Raw genomic sequence first — 17,045 nt, forward strand, 5'->3', positions numbered from 1 at the left:
GACTCCCGATGAGTCAAGGATTGGGTTGCATTTCCCTCCCCCTCCATTCATACGAATAAAGTCGAATAGATACGTAAAGGGAATCAAACACAAAATGCAGAGCAAGTGTTCGCACAACCTTAGTTTTATACGTAACGTTCAGATGTTCTTAAAGCTTCATTTGTATATTTTATTCTTCTTTAGAATATGTTGTTTTATACCCGTTTTTTATCTTATTTTATTTTTATCCACCTCCAAGATTAATTCAAAGTGTGTGTGAAGACTTGCTTGATGGCTGTCCGTAAACTAACTTAATAATAACAATAACAATAATTATATCAATATCATTAACAATAGTACATATCAGACAACTTCTGAACACTACACAAACGCTTTTTTAACTGTGGGGGGCGCCCCGTTGGTTCACTTGGTACAGCGCGTGCCATATACCAAGGCTATCGGGTGCCGTTTAGAAAAAAAAAGCCAATTTAGTGTGTACATATATTGGTTTGATTAGTATATATGTACACTTGCATTGGTTTGTCATGTATACATTTACTGGTTTGCCATTTATAGACAGTTTGGTGTGAATGTCATTGGTTTTGGTGGGTATGCATTGGTTTGTCATTTACAACTGCATCGGTTTGTCTTTGACGCATGTATTTGTTATTCACACATATATCAGTTTGCCATTCGTCAGACACGATGAAGGCAGCTTAATTCCACTGCTAGTTTTATATCAATGTATATTATACTCAACAACAACAGCAATTAATAATGATAATAATAATAATAATAATGATCATCATCGTTACAATTATGTAGCGCTTTTCTAGATACCCAAAGTGCTTCACATTGAAGGGGGTAACTCACTTCAACCACCACCAATGTGTAGCAGCCACCTGGGTGATGCACGGCAGCCATTTTGCGCCAGAACGCTCACCGCACATCAGCTTGAGGTGGAGAGGGAGGAATCATTGCGCCAATTACATGGGGGGATGATTAGGTGGCCAGATGGGGGATGGTAATTTTGCCAGGACACCAGGGGACCCCATACTCTTTGTGATAAGTGCCATGGGAACTTTAATGACCACAGTCAGTCAGGACCTCGGTTTAACGTCTCATCCGAAGGACAGCATCTCCTGCAACACAGTGTCCCCCTCACTGCACTGGGGCAATGGGATTTGATTTTGGTTGTTTTTATTAGGACCAGAGGGAACACTGACCCCTACTGGCCCATCAACACCACTTTCGACAGCAACTCAGTTTTTACAACATTAAAAATGTTATTTTTCACTCTGTATAATTTTCACCACCGCATTTTATCGTACTTTAGATATTTTTCGTTTTAAAATAAATATCAGGCAAACGATTAAAACCGTGTAAGCAAGGACACCAGGTTGGCACCTTTAGAGGTAGTGATATTGGAGTGTAATTGAGAGGACGCCGAGCATCTTTGGGGATGCTGGTATTTTAGTTGTGCTGTCATTAAAATAATCTCCCCAGTTCCTCGTTCAGTGAAAGTTGGCATGGATAGAGCAAAAGAATTGACGGCGTCTATTTTAGCTGACGACACTTTGCTGGAGACACTAGCAAATACCATGGATCAATAACCAGAATGGGAGGTCAACCACGTGCTCACACGATCTGCGACACTAATCAGCAGGCATCAGTTCCACCGCCCCGAGACGAAATTTCAGTAGAAGAGGACTAATGTGCAGCGGGTATGCAGCCTAGCTAGTTGGCTGTTTAGTATCCAGCAACTAGTCTAAGTAACAAGCAAATTTTGTATTGAGCTAAGACTGCTATAAAGTTTAGTTTAGTTTATTGTTTATTTGACAGGGACAACGCCCAATTTTACAATTGCACCAGAGTTAGCCGGCAGCTAATTTGCATCTGCAGTCCCTTGGCAGGCAAACAAACAACACTTAATACAGAAGTAAAAACATAAAAATACACAAGAAAACTATTGAACAGGTAGACAAAGAACAATCAAGACAAAATAAGAACATGACAATACATCAGAAAACCACTATCAAAAGTTATAAGTACAAGTCCGCGGTGGCGTAGCGGTCTAAGCATCGGCTTGGTGTCGATGCAGTTGCCCACTGGGGACCGGGGTTCGCGCCCCGGTCTCGTCAGATCCGACTATGGCCGGACTCGATGAAGCAGCAATTATTGGCAACGCTGTCTTCGGGAGGGGGGCGGAGTCGGCTTGTGGTCGTCATATGAATGCGTCTCTGTGTGTGTCGGAAAAACAGTGGTTCGGCTTGGATTCGCCTTGTCACGAAATTGGGGAAGCGCTTTCCTTCGAGGCTGCCGGCCGGAGAGATGCAGTTGGCGAACGCATGCAATACGAAGGTGGGTGTTTGAATTAAAATAGGGATCAATTGGCCACTAAATTGGGAGAAAAAAGGGAAAAATCAGAAATAAATTGAAGAAAAAAAAAAAAAGTTATAAGTACAATCTGATCTGTTTAAAACAGTGGACATAAATAGCAACCTGGCCTATATGACAACAACACAAGTTGTTTTCATATTGAACATCCTGACTTTACAATCAAATATATACTTTTTTTCTGGCAAGTCACAGGGTTAAAATAATGATATATTCTAAATGATGACAGACATGTTTGCAAACATGTTTGATGTCTCAATTGCATTGATATTTTGAGTTTAAAAAATGATTTGTATTGTTTTTAATGGGGAGATGTCTTAGTGCCTGTAGCTAAGGGACCATCTGTAAACTACAGATGAAAAGAAAATATGAAAAAAAAGAGGACCGGCAAAATTGAAATGCAATCATCTTCACATGTTAAACCATTCACTACTACTACTACTACTACTACTACTACTACTACTACTACTACTTTTGGCTGCTCCCGTTGGGGGTCGCCACAGCGGTTCATTCGTTTCCTGTGGTGTGTGAAACACTAATATTGTTCTAAACTGTTTAAGTAGATAACTGGAAAGTGCACACGGCAGACTTATGACAGTAACGTAGTATATTTATTATTACGCTGTAACAACCTAGCTATTCCGAGTAGAGCGGAGTACCAAGAGAACGCCCTGGTGGCGATTCTGCCTTATATACTCTTCAGGAACAACCAATAGCTGACCTCCACCTCATTCAGCACCAATCACATTTGAATGTGCACATTCAAAACCAACCAACCCACACTGGTTAATATTCTGTGTTGGGAACACCACAGCTCCTCCCCTGTAAATTCAAACTTCTTTTTTTTTCTAGGATTCTAACATATCCTTTTTGCTCTTAAGCTCATAACCATGTACAGTATTTCTTCAACAGTAACCATACATTACATTACAGATTTCTTTTCTTTTTTTTTTCAATAACCAATCTGCATCTCAGTCACAAGTTCAGTCTATCAGGAGGACGTCTGTCTCTCACAGGACGAGTGTTCCTTTCCACAACTGGCGGTGGTGATTCTACAGGTCGTTCTTCCACAACCTGTGGTTCAGGATGTTCTGACACATCAGTGTCTGCATTGAAATCATCAATCTCCCAAGAAGCTCCATCACAAGAGTCCATTTGAGTCTGATGTGGATTTCCCTTGACACCCAACATCTGGTTCACATGTATTTTCACACAATTTCCATTTACTTCAACACTGTATGTGACAGGACCCAACACTTCACTTATAACTCCATTCAACCATTTCTCCCCTCCCCTGTAATTTTTTACCAACACGTGTTGACCAACCTTAAAAGACCTAACACGGGGAAGATTTGGTTCAGACTCGGTCTGCATTCTCTGAGAGAACTTTGGTTTGATAAGACACAACCTGGTTCGCACCTGTCTTCTCAGAAATAGCTCAGCTGGGGTCTTTCCTGTCTTAGTATGGGGTGTGTTTCTGTCCCAAAATGAAAATTTGCTACACAGTGCTCAAGCGTCATACCACCAATGGCTCTATTCTTTGCAAGGGATTTCTTAAGATTTTGGACCAATCTTTCAGCTAAACCATTACTTGCATGATGGTATGCAGGTGACTTGATGTGTTTTACTCCATTTTTAGTCAAAAATGACTCAAACTCTTGCGATACGAACTGAGGTCCGTTATCAGTTACCTCTTTAGGCAACCCATAAGCTGCAAATAAAATTCTCATTGCTTCAATTGTCTTAGATGAAGTAGTAGTGGTCATGGGAACTATCTCTGGCCATCTAGCATAGGCATACATCACTACTAAAAACATCTGCTTGTGGTCCTCAGCAAAATCAAGATGTACTCTTTCCCATGGATTCGAGGACCATTTCCATGTATGTATCTGTGCGGTAGCAGGCATACTATGCTGCTGCTGACAAATAGTACACTGATTCACTTCACGTTCAATACTGTCATCTAATGTAGGCCACCAAAATAAACTTCTGGCGAGGGACTTCATTTTAACTATTCCCCAGTGGTGCTCATGTAATTCCGACAATAGCCTGTCTCTTAGTTTATCAGGCACTACCACACGGTAACCCCATAATAAACAATCATCCTCAATGCTAAGCTCTAATTTTCTCTGAAAATAAGGCTTCAGTGACTCATCCTGTACATGTTTAGGCCATCCAGTTAACACCAACTGTTTAACCACTCTTAACACAGGATCTCTGTCTGTTTCTTTGGCTATTTCTCTAGCAGTAAGAGGTAAGTCTTCCAGGTAAGACACTCTGTAAATTGGGTTTGACACCACATCTACATCAGGCTTCACAGGTAATCTTGATAAAGCATCAGCATTGCTATGCTGCTCTGACTTCTTGTACTGGATTTCGTGTGTATACGCTGCCAAAATTAGAGCCCACCTTTGTAATCTAGCGGCGGCCAGTATTGGCACACCTGTTTTAGGCCCCAGAATTTTCAACAGTGGCTTGTGGTCTGTCAATAACAAGAATTTCCTTCCATAAAGATACTCATGGAATTTCCTAACTCCAAAAACAAGACCCAGTGCCTCTTTTTCCAGTTGAGAGTAATTCTGTTCTGTTTTAGTTAACATTCTGGATGCAAATGCGATAGGTCTCTCACTTCCATCTTTCATTTTGTGGCTGATTACAGCACCAACTCCATAAGGAAAAGCATCACATGCTAGTATGATATGTAACTCTGCATCAAAATATACTAACAATTTATCTGATTGAAGAGACTTCTTTGCACTATTAAATGCACTTTGACATTTCTCTGACCATTCCCAGGTTGCATCTTTATGCAGCAGTAGTTTAACAGCGCTAGGAATGACCTGAGTTCAGTTACATTTTTCGGAACTGGGGCCCTCTGAATAGCATCTGTCTTTTCCTTCATTGGATGTATGCCCATGGCATCAGTGACATGCCCTAAGTATGAAACGCTGTTCTGCATGAATGCACACTTCTCTCTTTTAACCCTGAGATTGTAAGTTTCAAGTCTACTAAGCACCTCTTCCAAGTTAGTCAGGTGCTTTCTGTATCTTTTCCAGTAATTAAGATGTCATCTAAATAACAGATGACCCCTTCCATGCCCTGAAGAACCTTGTTACGACCCTCGGTCTGGAGAGGGTGCAACTATTAGTGTACGGAGTAACAGTGAGGTGAGGGTGCAACACAGTGAGACATAAACGTATAAATATAATAAAATAAATATATTTATTGACAATGACAGGACAAGGGAACCGAACGGTTGCCAAAACAATAAACTACTAACAACAGTAACCCACCCTTGACAGTGCTGAAAAGCACCAAACCTAAAGACAAAAAGTGGCAACCGCTGCCAACCTAGTGTGTCTAACAGAGGTAAGCTACATGATGGGGTGTTTGCCCATGGGCATCTTACCTTGATCCCCTTGCCCAAAAGCGCTAAACAACTGAACATAACTCAAAATAGTCAAAATGCAAACTTAACCAAAAACGGGCCAGACATTACAAACACAAAAGTAGCTATAACACACAAACTAAACTAGCTGGCCGGTGAAATGAAGACATGTGGGGGTTTAAATGGGAGACTACACAGCTGATGAAAATTAGATGATTCGTTGACCGGTTGATTAGGTGATGAGCACCTGGCGGATACCTGAATGTAGAGTCAGAGTGATACAGGAGGCAACACAAAACTATACGGACACACCCGTGGCCGTAACAAACCTGATCCAACCCAGTGATACAACCCTCTGTGTGTGTTGATAGTTAGGTAATGTCTTGAATTGTCCTCTAACAGAACTTGCTGATAAGCCTGCGACAAGTCTATTTGGTAAACTGCTGACCTCCTGCTAGTTTAGCAAATAAATCCTGGGTTGTGGGTAGTGGATACTGTTCCACATTCAACCATGGATTGATTGTGACCTTGTAGTCTCCACATATTCTCACACTGTCATCCTTTTTAGGCACACAAACTATTGGAGCTGCCCACTCACTGTAATTAATGGGTGAGATGACACCTTCAGCTTCCATTTTTGCCAGTTCTCTCTCTATGGCTTCTCTTAATGCATAAGGCACATTTCTAGGCTTACAGAACTTGGGCACGGCATCTGGAACTACATGTAGGCTGGCTTCAATACCTTTTAACTTGCCTAACTCAGGTTTGAACACTGATGCATGTCTGGCACACACATCATCCACTGTATCATGAGCCACTCTGTTGACTCTTGACCAGTCTAGCTTTAATTGACTTATCCAGTCTCTGCCCATTAATGCAGGACCTCTTCCTTTCACGACTAGTAGTTCTAGCTTTTCTGAGCGTTCCTTGCATTTCACCTTTGCTGTGAATTTTCCTATCAATGGCAATGATTCCTCACTGTAGGTTTTCAGCACACAATTTGCAGGACTAAGTTTCACATCTTTAAACATGCGTTTAAGTAGAGTTTCAGATATCACTGACACGGCTGCACCAGTGTCTACCTCCATTTTCACCCTTGTACCATTTACACTGACATACACATAGTAGGGTTTCACAATGTCACCTTTACCCGTGTCCATTGCAAAAAGTTCAGCCCCTCCACTGTCCAATGTCTGACCAGTGTCAATGTTCTGTACAGCATCCACCATGCACCTTGTCGGCACACAGCAGTCGTCTCTGGCACTGCAGAGCTGAGGCTTTGGCAGAAAGAACTTCCATCAACAGATCAACCAGCTCTCTCAGCTTCTGAAAATCATTGTTAGATATCCTAGGGAACCCATCGAGTCTCTTGAAGAGTGCATTCTCTATGGCCTCTGGTGATCCATAGCAGTGTTCGAGACTTTCCCATACCATTTTCTAGCCGTCTTTTGGGTTGGTTTTCATTAACTGATTTGATCGGTCTCACATGTCCAGCAGACTCATTTCCTAGCCATATGGCTAAGAGGTCCATCTCCTTGCCAGCTGCCTTTGACTTTGTTACGAAATTAAGCTCGCCAGGCTCTGAAGCTTTCTGGGCAATTGTCAAACTGTAAGAGTCCTGTGCTAACAAGTTTGTGGTGAGCAAAGAACCTCACAAAGTATTTCATGCTTTGACTCTCATGTGGATTGCTCACTAATAGATTGCTGTGGTGGGAAGCTGGTGGATGGTTGCAGTCATTGAGTCTTCCTTCCCTGATCCAAACATCATCCTGTCTCTCTTCAGCAAGATAGGTCCGATCTGTTCTAATTTCCACTTTTACTGGCTGGTGTGTAGGGACGTTACTCTGGAGGGGGGTGTTGTCATAATTCTCTTGGTTGTGGTGCGGAGCTGGAACAGTGCTATCTTGCTGAGGCACTGAGGTTCAATATCCTGACTAATAACCACAGATGGGTTCCATTTCTGGCATTGTTAGAAGTCTATTTTGAGATTTGGGATGCTGAAGTACATATTCAGAAGTATGTTCATTGGGGTCTTTGGGTTTGAGTGGAAGGTCGACTTTGCAGCTATATTTTTCCTTATTGGTCTCCGCAGCTGCCTCAAGGACCACTGCCTCAGCAATGGCAGCTGCTGCTTCTTTCTCCATGATCAATACATCTAGTGTATTGTATTACTACGTCTATATATGCCCTTTCTACTTTCATTTGCATTTCTATTTTAGCAAAGGAAACTCGTGCTTTTGCTGTTTCTGCTTTGGCACGCACAATGGCTGGTGCTTTACTTGTAGATGAACTGCTTGAACTTTTCCCAGAGCATAAGGCAACAGACCTGGTTTCAAATGTAGTTGTGTGGCTTTCAAACCCTGTATGGCTTCCATTTTATAGCAAAGGATGATATTAGCTGCGTTAGCGCTGCCTCTGTTGTAGCCTTCTCTATTAGCTGTAATGTAGCTGCAGTCACTCAAACCAGCTCAAACTTGTTGTCCAGCCTGCTTTCGTTTTCACTGTTTTGTGCTGCATGCACATAACCCTGTGCAATCTGACCAGCAGCTAAACACCCTCTCCCATCAATCACTGGAGACTGGGGTCATCTTGCATCTGTTTATTGAGAGAAGAAGGGTGAAACTGAGAAAACACAATTACCAACATCACTTAAATGTTGAGAAGAGTCAAAAACATCATACAACAATAACTGTCAAAAGAAAATACGGAAAATATAACAACATATAGCTATAGTACTGTAGCATTGCTGTAGCTAACATAAAGGCTTGTGAGCAATAATGCAATGCAATGTTATACAGTGTAAGTAACATAACCTATATTGCTTATCTAAATAACTGAAATCAACTTACTTAAACCACAACACAAGGTAAGTTTAGCCAACTAGCTTACTGAAACATACTAGCATGCTGCTGTCCTGATATGAGCTATCAAACAATCATAGACATCAAAATACTTACATTACAAGCTACCAACATTTTGCTGAAAATCTTGTTGGCAACTTGTAAAAAGGTCATCATGAAAATATGAAAAAAGACAGAATCACCAACACAGGATGAATGGCTGCAAATATTAAATGCAATATGATATGGAACTGTTAACTCACAGGCCAAAACTCAAGAGGAACAATGTCGAGAGAAATGGATGATGTTTACAAGTCAATGACTAGATAAATCATACACTGAATATGTCACAGAAGTATATAGGCGTGCTAACCATCAACTTCCTGACTGAGTCGCATGAAGACAAAGATCACATGCTTAGATGCATAAACTGATGCCATACAAGGTACTGACAGCAGGGGGAGATAAACCAAACTAAAAGAAAATAATGTCCTGATAGGGACAGATCTCATATATATATAGCGTTTTTTCCCCTGAAATCGTCGATGGTGTTATAAGTGCTCAACTAATGAGGAGGGGAATATCAACACAGATACAGGAAACAAAAAAAGGAAAACATGTATTAAAACCTTTTTTTTCCTTTTTTTTCTTTCCTGTATCTGTGTTGATATTCCCCTCCTCATTATATGACGCGCACTCATCAGGTTAAACAAAGATAAACAAAGAATCATACAGTTTACTTTGCCCAGTGTCACGCCCCTAATTTCGGTTGGACAGCAACCAGTCAGATGAGGAAAGATTTTAACTATAACAACTAGTGGGGTAGATACTTACGATGCACTGCAACCAATGGAGGGGTAGAAAACATTTCAACCAATGGGTTAAGGGACTTGGTCTTGTTTTGAAAAGCATTTAGGGGCCAGGGCACTGTTGAAATGGCGTACATTAAAAAAATCTAACAAGGTAATTTATGTGAATTATATAGTGGAGTGGTGTTGGGGCACAGTTGGAAGGACAGGCAGTTAAAATTAAAATATATATATATATATATAAACTCTTAATAAATGTCATATGTGTATCATCTAATGGGGGATAATAAAGAAATTTTACTTATAGTTACTAAGGAGATATTTTTTTTCGGTGTGTACAGCTGGTAGCCAATTTGTTTCTATTATTCAAGGTGGACATATCAGGTCTGCAAATAATAAAATGATTTTCTGCCAAGCACAGGTTACGTCTTTTACCCCTAACTGAATATGTATTATTCTTTGCAAGGATTTTCCATGAGACAGAATAACGGATATTCTTTTTTTTAAAAACTTTATTTTCCAATTTTCAAGTTTTTTGGAACATGTATACAAAGCACACGAACAACAACAACAACAACAAAAATAAACATGTAGGAATCCCCCCTCCCCCGCAAGGCTCAAAAAAGAGAAAAAATAAGAAAGAAAAAAAAGGACTATGCAGGGATTTCTTATTCCAACTCCACATAATAACCATATTTTTGAAGACGATATAAAGTTGTACACATACACTACCGTTCAAAAGTTTGGGATCACATTGAAATGTCCATATTTTTGAAGGAAAAGCACTGTACTGTTCAATGAAGATAACTTTAAACTAGTCTTAACTTTAAAGAAATACACTCTATACATTGCTAATGTGGTAAATGACTATTCTAGCTGCAAATGTCTGGTTTTTGGTGCAATATCTACATAGGTGTATAGAGGCCCATTTCAAGCAACTATCACTCCAGTGTTCTAATGGTACAATGTGTTTGCTCATTGGCTCAGAAGGCTAATTGATGATTAGAAAACCCTTGTGCAATCATGTTCACACATCTGAAAACAGTTTAATTCGTTACAGAAGCTACAAAACTGACCTTCCTTTGATCAGATTGAGTTTCTGGAGCATCACATTTGTGGGGTCAATTAAACGCTCAAAATGGCCAGAAAAAGAGAACTTTCATCTGAAACTCGACAGTCTATTCTTGTTCTTAGAAATGAAGGCTATTCCATGCGAGAAATTGCTAAGAAATTGAAGATTTCCTACACCAGTGTGTACTACTCCCTTCAGAGGACAGCACAAACAGGCTCTAACCAGAGTAGAAAAAGATGTGGGAGGCCGCGTTGCACAACTGAGCAAGAAGATAAGTACATTAGAGTCTCTAGTTTGAGAAACAGACGCCTCACAGGTCCCCAACTGGCATCTTCATTAAATAGTACCCGCAAAACACCAGTGTCAACATCTACAGTGAAGAGGCGGCTGCGGGATTCTGGGCTTCAGGGCAGAGTGGCAAAGAAAAAGCCATATCTGAGACTGACCAATAAAAGAAAAAGATTAAGATGGGCAAAAGAACACAGACATTGGACAGAGGAAGACTGGAAAAAAGTGTTGTGGACGGATGAATCCAAGTTTGAGGTGTTTGGATCACAAAGAAGAACGTTTGTGAGACGCAGAACAAATGAAAAGATGCTGGAAGAATGCCTGACGCCATCTGTTAAGCATGGTGGAGGTAATGTGATGGTCTGGGGTTGCTTTGGTGCTGGTAAGGTGGGAGATTTGTACAGGGTAAAAGGGATTCTGAATAAGGAAGGCTATCACTCCATTTTGCAACGCCATGCCATACCCAGTGGACAGCGCTTGATTGGAGCCAATTTCATCCTACAACAGGACAATGACCCTAAACACACCTCCAAATTGTGCAAGAACTATTAAGAGCAGAAGCAGGCAGCTGGTATTCTATCGGTAATGGAGTGGCCAGCGCAGTCACCAGATCTGAACCCCATTGAGCTGTTGTGGGAGCAGCTTGACCGTATGGTACGCAAGAAGTGCCCATCCAACCAATCCAACTTGTGGGAGCTGCTTCTGGAAGCGTGGGGTGCAATTTCTCCAGATTACCTCAACAAATTAACAGCTAGAATGCCAAAGGTCTGCAATGCTGTAATTGCTGCAAATGGAGGATTCTTTGACGAAAGCAAAGTTTGATGTAAAAAAAATCTTATTTCAAATACAAATCATTATTTCTAACCTTGTCAATGTCTTGACTCTATTTTCTATTCATTTCACAACATATGGTGGTGAATAAGTGTGACTTTTCATGGAAAACACAAAATTGTTTGGGTGATCCCAAACTTTTGAACGGTAGTGTATATCTATAAGTATTTTCGTTACAACCAGGTAAATAAAAAGTACATTCAATAAAAGGGAAAACCTTCAATAAGGTCTATGAAAGGACTCCAGGTCAAAGTAAAGTTTTTGCGGGTTTTACATATTTTATATTGGAGCTTTTCTAAAGGTAGAAAGGACAGCACCTCCCTCAACCACTGCAAAAATGATGGCGCTTTATTTGACTTCCAGTTAAATAGGATACGCCTGTGTGCTAGTAATGAGGCAAATGCTGCAAGGTTGTGACCTTACAGTTAGGGGGTGGCTTGCCAAAGATGGCTGTGTGAAAATCAGGGTTTATGGTCTGTTTACAGATATGTGAGAATACATTAAATATCTGTCCCCAATAACTGTTGAGGGAGGGGCATGCCCAGAACATGTGTCCCACCAAGGCTGGACTATGGCTGCACCTCGGACAGCTAGGGTCTGTGGTGGGAAAGATTCTGGCAAGCTTGTCCCCCGAGTAGTGAAGACGGTGAAGCAACTTAAAATGAATTAACCCATGTCGTATACACAGTGAGGAAGTGTGTATATGAGTTAAGCTGTCCCGCCATGCCTCTTCAGAAAGCTCTACACCCAAATCTCTCTCCCACGCAGTTTTTGTTTTGTCCCAGGATATCTGTTTCAATCCCTGTATCAGTGTGTAAATTATAGAGACCCGTTTTTTCCCAAAGGGATCCTTCTCTAGAATAACATGTGATTGGCTCCTGGGTGGCAGGTATGGAAATGAGGGAAACACTTTCTTGGCAAAACTACGGATTTGAAGGTATCTAAAAAAAATGGGATCTGGGTATGTTATGGTCTTTGGTAAGTGTTTCAAATGAGGTGAATGTTCCATCTTTAAATAGATCACAGAAAAACACCAGTCCATTTCTATGCCAAAGTTGAAATGTGTTATCTAACACAGATGGCAAGAAGAATTGATGATTTGCTACTGGAAAAAGACCGCTAGCATGCTTTAATCCAAAATGCCTCCTAAACTGGAGCCATATCCTAAGTGAAGCTTTAACCACCGGGTTTGTTATTTGTATGTTACGATTATGTGGTAGTAGAGAGGTGAATATCAGTAAAGGATTGGATAAGAGTTCCATGTGAACCCAATCGATACCCTGTTGATTCTTATATGCAAATGCCCAATGTAAAAGTTTTACAATGTTCGCAGCCCAGTAGTAACAAGTAAAGTTAGGCAAGCCTAATCCCCTTGTCTCCTTAGGGACCTCCAAGTATATTTTCTTCATCCTGGGGTTTGAATTGTTCCAGATGAATGATGAAATTAATCTATCTAATTGTTGAAAAGTTGTCTTAGGTATGAATATGGGAATCATTTGAAAAAGATAGAGAAATCTGGGTAAGACTGTCATTTTAACTATATTAATGCGGCCCGCTAATGAAATTGGTAGCGTTGACCATTTTTAAAAATCTTGTTTTGTTCAGAATAACGGATATTCTTGTCTACCAACGACCAAATGTGGCGGCTTAAGGCCGTTGCATTTTTCTGCATGCTCATTTCTGAAGCTACTCATATGGGCATTAAACCTAACTTTAAAAGGGCCCTCTGTTAATCCCACGTAAGTGTCCACATTGCAGTTGTCTTCTCTTGTCACCTATGCCTGGTAGATGACTCCCTCTATCTGGCATTTAGCTTCAGAAATCAGCATGGAGGCTACCGTCACCCAGCACCAACTTCGCTGGCTCGGTCACGTCATCAGGATGCCAAAGGAGTGCTTACCATGTAAAGTGCTGTATGGCCAGCTACATACAGGGCAGGGGGCCAGAAAAACCGTACAAAGACCAACTGAAGCCCATCATAAAAAAGTGCGGCCTGAACCCGAGCCAGCTGGAGGACACTGCCGCCCAATGCTCCATCTGGCGGCAGCTCTGTCAACAAGGGGTGCAAAAGCTCGAGGAGGCCGAGGTGATCGACGGAGCAGGAGACGTCTAAAGATCACATGAAGCCAGTACCACAACTACACCCCCAGTCAGTGCTCTCACCTGTTCTGTCTGTGGCAAACAGTGTGGATCGCGGATTGGGCTTTACAGCCCAATACAGTTACATTTTTTCCCACTTTTGTTTTGTATTGAAAGTTTTTTTGGGGGGTTTGATTTGATTGATAAAGTATAAGAAAGGGGTAGGACCAGAAAAGTTCTTCGCTTCATCCTATGACATTTTTGAACGTGGTCCAGTTATTAATTGTGTTGTTACAGAGAGTTTGCAAAATAAGTTTATTATTATTTCCATTTGTTCTTTTATTCCTGCCTTTGTATTTTATCTGTTATTTTAGCATGTTCGAAATAAAATCAATCTGAAGACTCACAAGTAACAGAGGCAGGATTGTTGTTGTCGTACATGACGGACAACCTTAAGCAAGCAAGCAAAGGGGGGGGGGGTATTTGTCTATTGGCACGATTTATTTATAATTACAAAATAGATGCTTATATCTATGTCTGCAACTGCCGGCCAGTTCATTCCTGTTACTGAATAACAGGAATGAACTGGTAGTCATGCAGTTCGCATTGCGGGAAATCACCGCGGACGCCACAAAATACTTATACGTGGTGTCGGCTCTCTGCAGTTCAGCAACAACCAGAGTGGTGAGCCTCCTCAAAACTCCTCCGCAGCAGGATAAATACGAGACACTCGAGGCTCACTTTTGAACTTTCTGACACTGAGCGGGCCAGCGGGCTCGTCTCTCTACAAGGTCTCGGTGACATTAAGCCGTCTGAACTTACGGACATGTGAAATTTAGACTTAGTTGGAAAAAAAAAGAAAACTTTTATTTTTAAAAGAAGACTTTGTGTTTGATTATTTCTGATCGTGTGTTATAAAGGTAAAATAAAGTAAATAAATGTCTGTCATATGCTATAGGCTGTAACATGAAAAAAAAAACAAACGATAAATGGGTTAAACACAGTTAAGAGAAAATATTATTTAACCGAAATATAACTTACCTTGATGTGATTGGTTGAAAAGTTGCCGCAGTATCCGTGGCCAGGGAGTTCAGAGCGGTGTGATTGGTTAAAAAATGCCGCAGCATGAGGAGAGGGAGTGGCGTAGGAGTGCGGTTTCGCAGCACGGGAGTTCGGCCCAGAGGACCATCAGGCAGAGACGGGAAGCAGATCTATATAGAAGCGAGATGTTAATGTTCACACATCGAGTGGTTTAGTCAAACAGGTTTGTCTAAAAGCACGGCTATTGTAGCGGTTTCTGGAGTAATTCTGAGAATAAGCTGCATTGACCCTCCCGTCAAAGGCAGACAACCATCGCGAATTTATCATGACCGCCCACAACCAAGTCCCTACAGGAGTTCCTCGGCATAGTGAACTTTACCACCGCTTTATCCCCCGAGCTGCTCAACTCATGCGAACCCTGTATGAGGCCCTGAAGGGCAAGGCCACCAAACACACTGTGGACTGGTCTGCGGAGAGGGACAAGGTGTTTGTGGACACTAAAACTGCTCTGGCTGACACAACAATACTGGTGTACCCATCACCCAAGGCTCTGTTCACCAATTGCCATTACTACAGACGCTTCAGACTACGCAGTTAGGTCGGTGCACGAGCAGTGGGTGAACAGCGCTTGGCAGCCACTCACTTTCTTCAGCCGACAGTTACGCCCCAGCGAACGAGAGTATAGCACGTTCGATCGGGAGCTCCTCGCTCTCTACCTCACCATTCGACGCTTCCGTTCCCTGCTGGAGGCCCGCCAGTTCATGGTGTTTGTGGATCACAAACCACTTACGTTCGCCATGGCCAAGGTGGCTGAGCCGTGGTCTGCCCACCAGCAACGGCAGCTCTCCTACATCTCCGAGATCACTATGGATGTACAGAATGTTGCTTGCAAAACCAACCTCATCGCTGACTGCCTCTCCCGGGCCATTGCGGCGGCTGTCCACTTGGGTCTTGACTATGCCCACATGGTAGCTGACCAGGTCTCTGACCCGGAGATAAAGGCTTTCAGGACGGTTGTCACATGGCTGCAGTTAGAAGACTGGCTTTCGACGAAGCTGGCACCCCGCTCCTGTGTGACACCTCCACTGGTTGGCCCCAGCCTGTCATTCCCACTGGCTGGAGGCGGCATGTTTTCAACGCTGTCCATGGCCTCTCCCACCCTGGCAAAAAGCCGTCTCAAAGACTAGTGGTGGCCAAGTTCGTCTGGCACGGGCTCATAAAAGACGTGAGAGACTAGGCTGACACCTGCGTGGAGTGTCAGTGCGCTAAAGTACACCGCCACACCAGAGCCCCCCTGGCATAGTTCCCGGTGCCCGAAAGGCACTTGAGCACTAAGCGATTAATACACACACTGGCAAAGAAGCTTGTTAATGGGTTGAAATTTATGACATTTGAGCCATCCTTAGACGGAAGAATGGCTTCCATCAAAGGATGACTCATTATCTTAACCGCTTATCCTGCTCTCAGGGTCGCAGGGATGCTGGAGCAGGGGCACAGGAAGGGGGTGCTGAGGGTGCTGCAGCACCCCCTAGCAGCAGAGAGAAGGAGCTGCAGGCAGGAGGAGCACCCCTACTGCTGGCTGCAATTGTTTTGTAAGTATATAAACTTAGCACAAAAAGTAAGGAAATTTGTGTTCGGTAGATTATTTCTTTGTTGCAACAATGCTTCTTGGCAATAAATCTTATATCAGGCACCTGATTGTCAGCACCGGGGGTACCAGAAGCTCAAAACAAGAGTCACAAATGTGGCACCATTTAAAAGGGAAATAAACAGGCTTTCTAACGGTATAAGATTTATTGCCAAGAAGCATTGGTACAACAAAGAAATCATCTACCAAACACAAATATCCTTACTTTTTGTGCTAAGTGTATATTAAAATGATATAATAAATAATTTTGCTTTGGGGAAGAAAACATGTTAAAAATCAAAATGTGTTTGTTAGTTTTTAGTGATCGCAGACCTACAGGTTCACAGCGGTGTCACTTTGATGTCGATACAAACGCTCAATCATGAGGCATTGATTGGCAAACGGCCGTTGGACGAGGTAACTTAACAACATGGCGTAAAAACAAATCTTAGACTTTTTCAATTCTAAAAATGTGAAACCAGCTAGGACAAATGAGTTAGAAGATGCAGCAACTATGCCCACTTCTACTGTCTCCCTCTGACAATCACCAGGAGGATATTAGCAGTGCGGACAGTGTAGCTAGAGGGTCAGCGGCTGCTAACACCCAAGAGCTAACGGCTAACGTTAACAAACACAGACCGGCAGGACTCAGCAGGCTCAGCAGCTACATGTTCCAGGCCAAGCCACCCAGCTA

This window comes from Lampris incognitus, chromosome 7 (genome assembly GCF_029633865.1).
Source record: "Lampris incognitus isolate fLamInc1 chromosome 7, fLamInc1.hap2, whole genome shotgun sequence".
Taxonomy (NCBI): domain Eukaryota; kingdom Metazoa; phylum Chordata; class Actinopteri; order Lampriformes; family Lampridae; genus Lampris; species Lampris incognitus.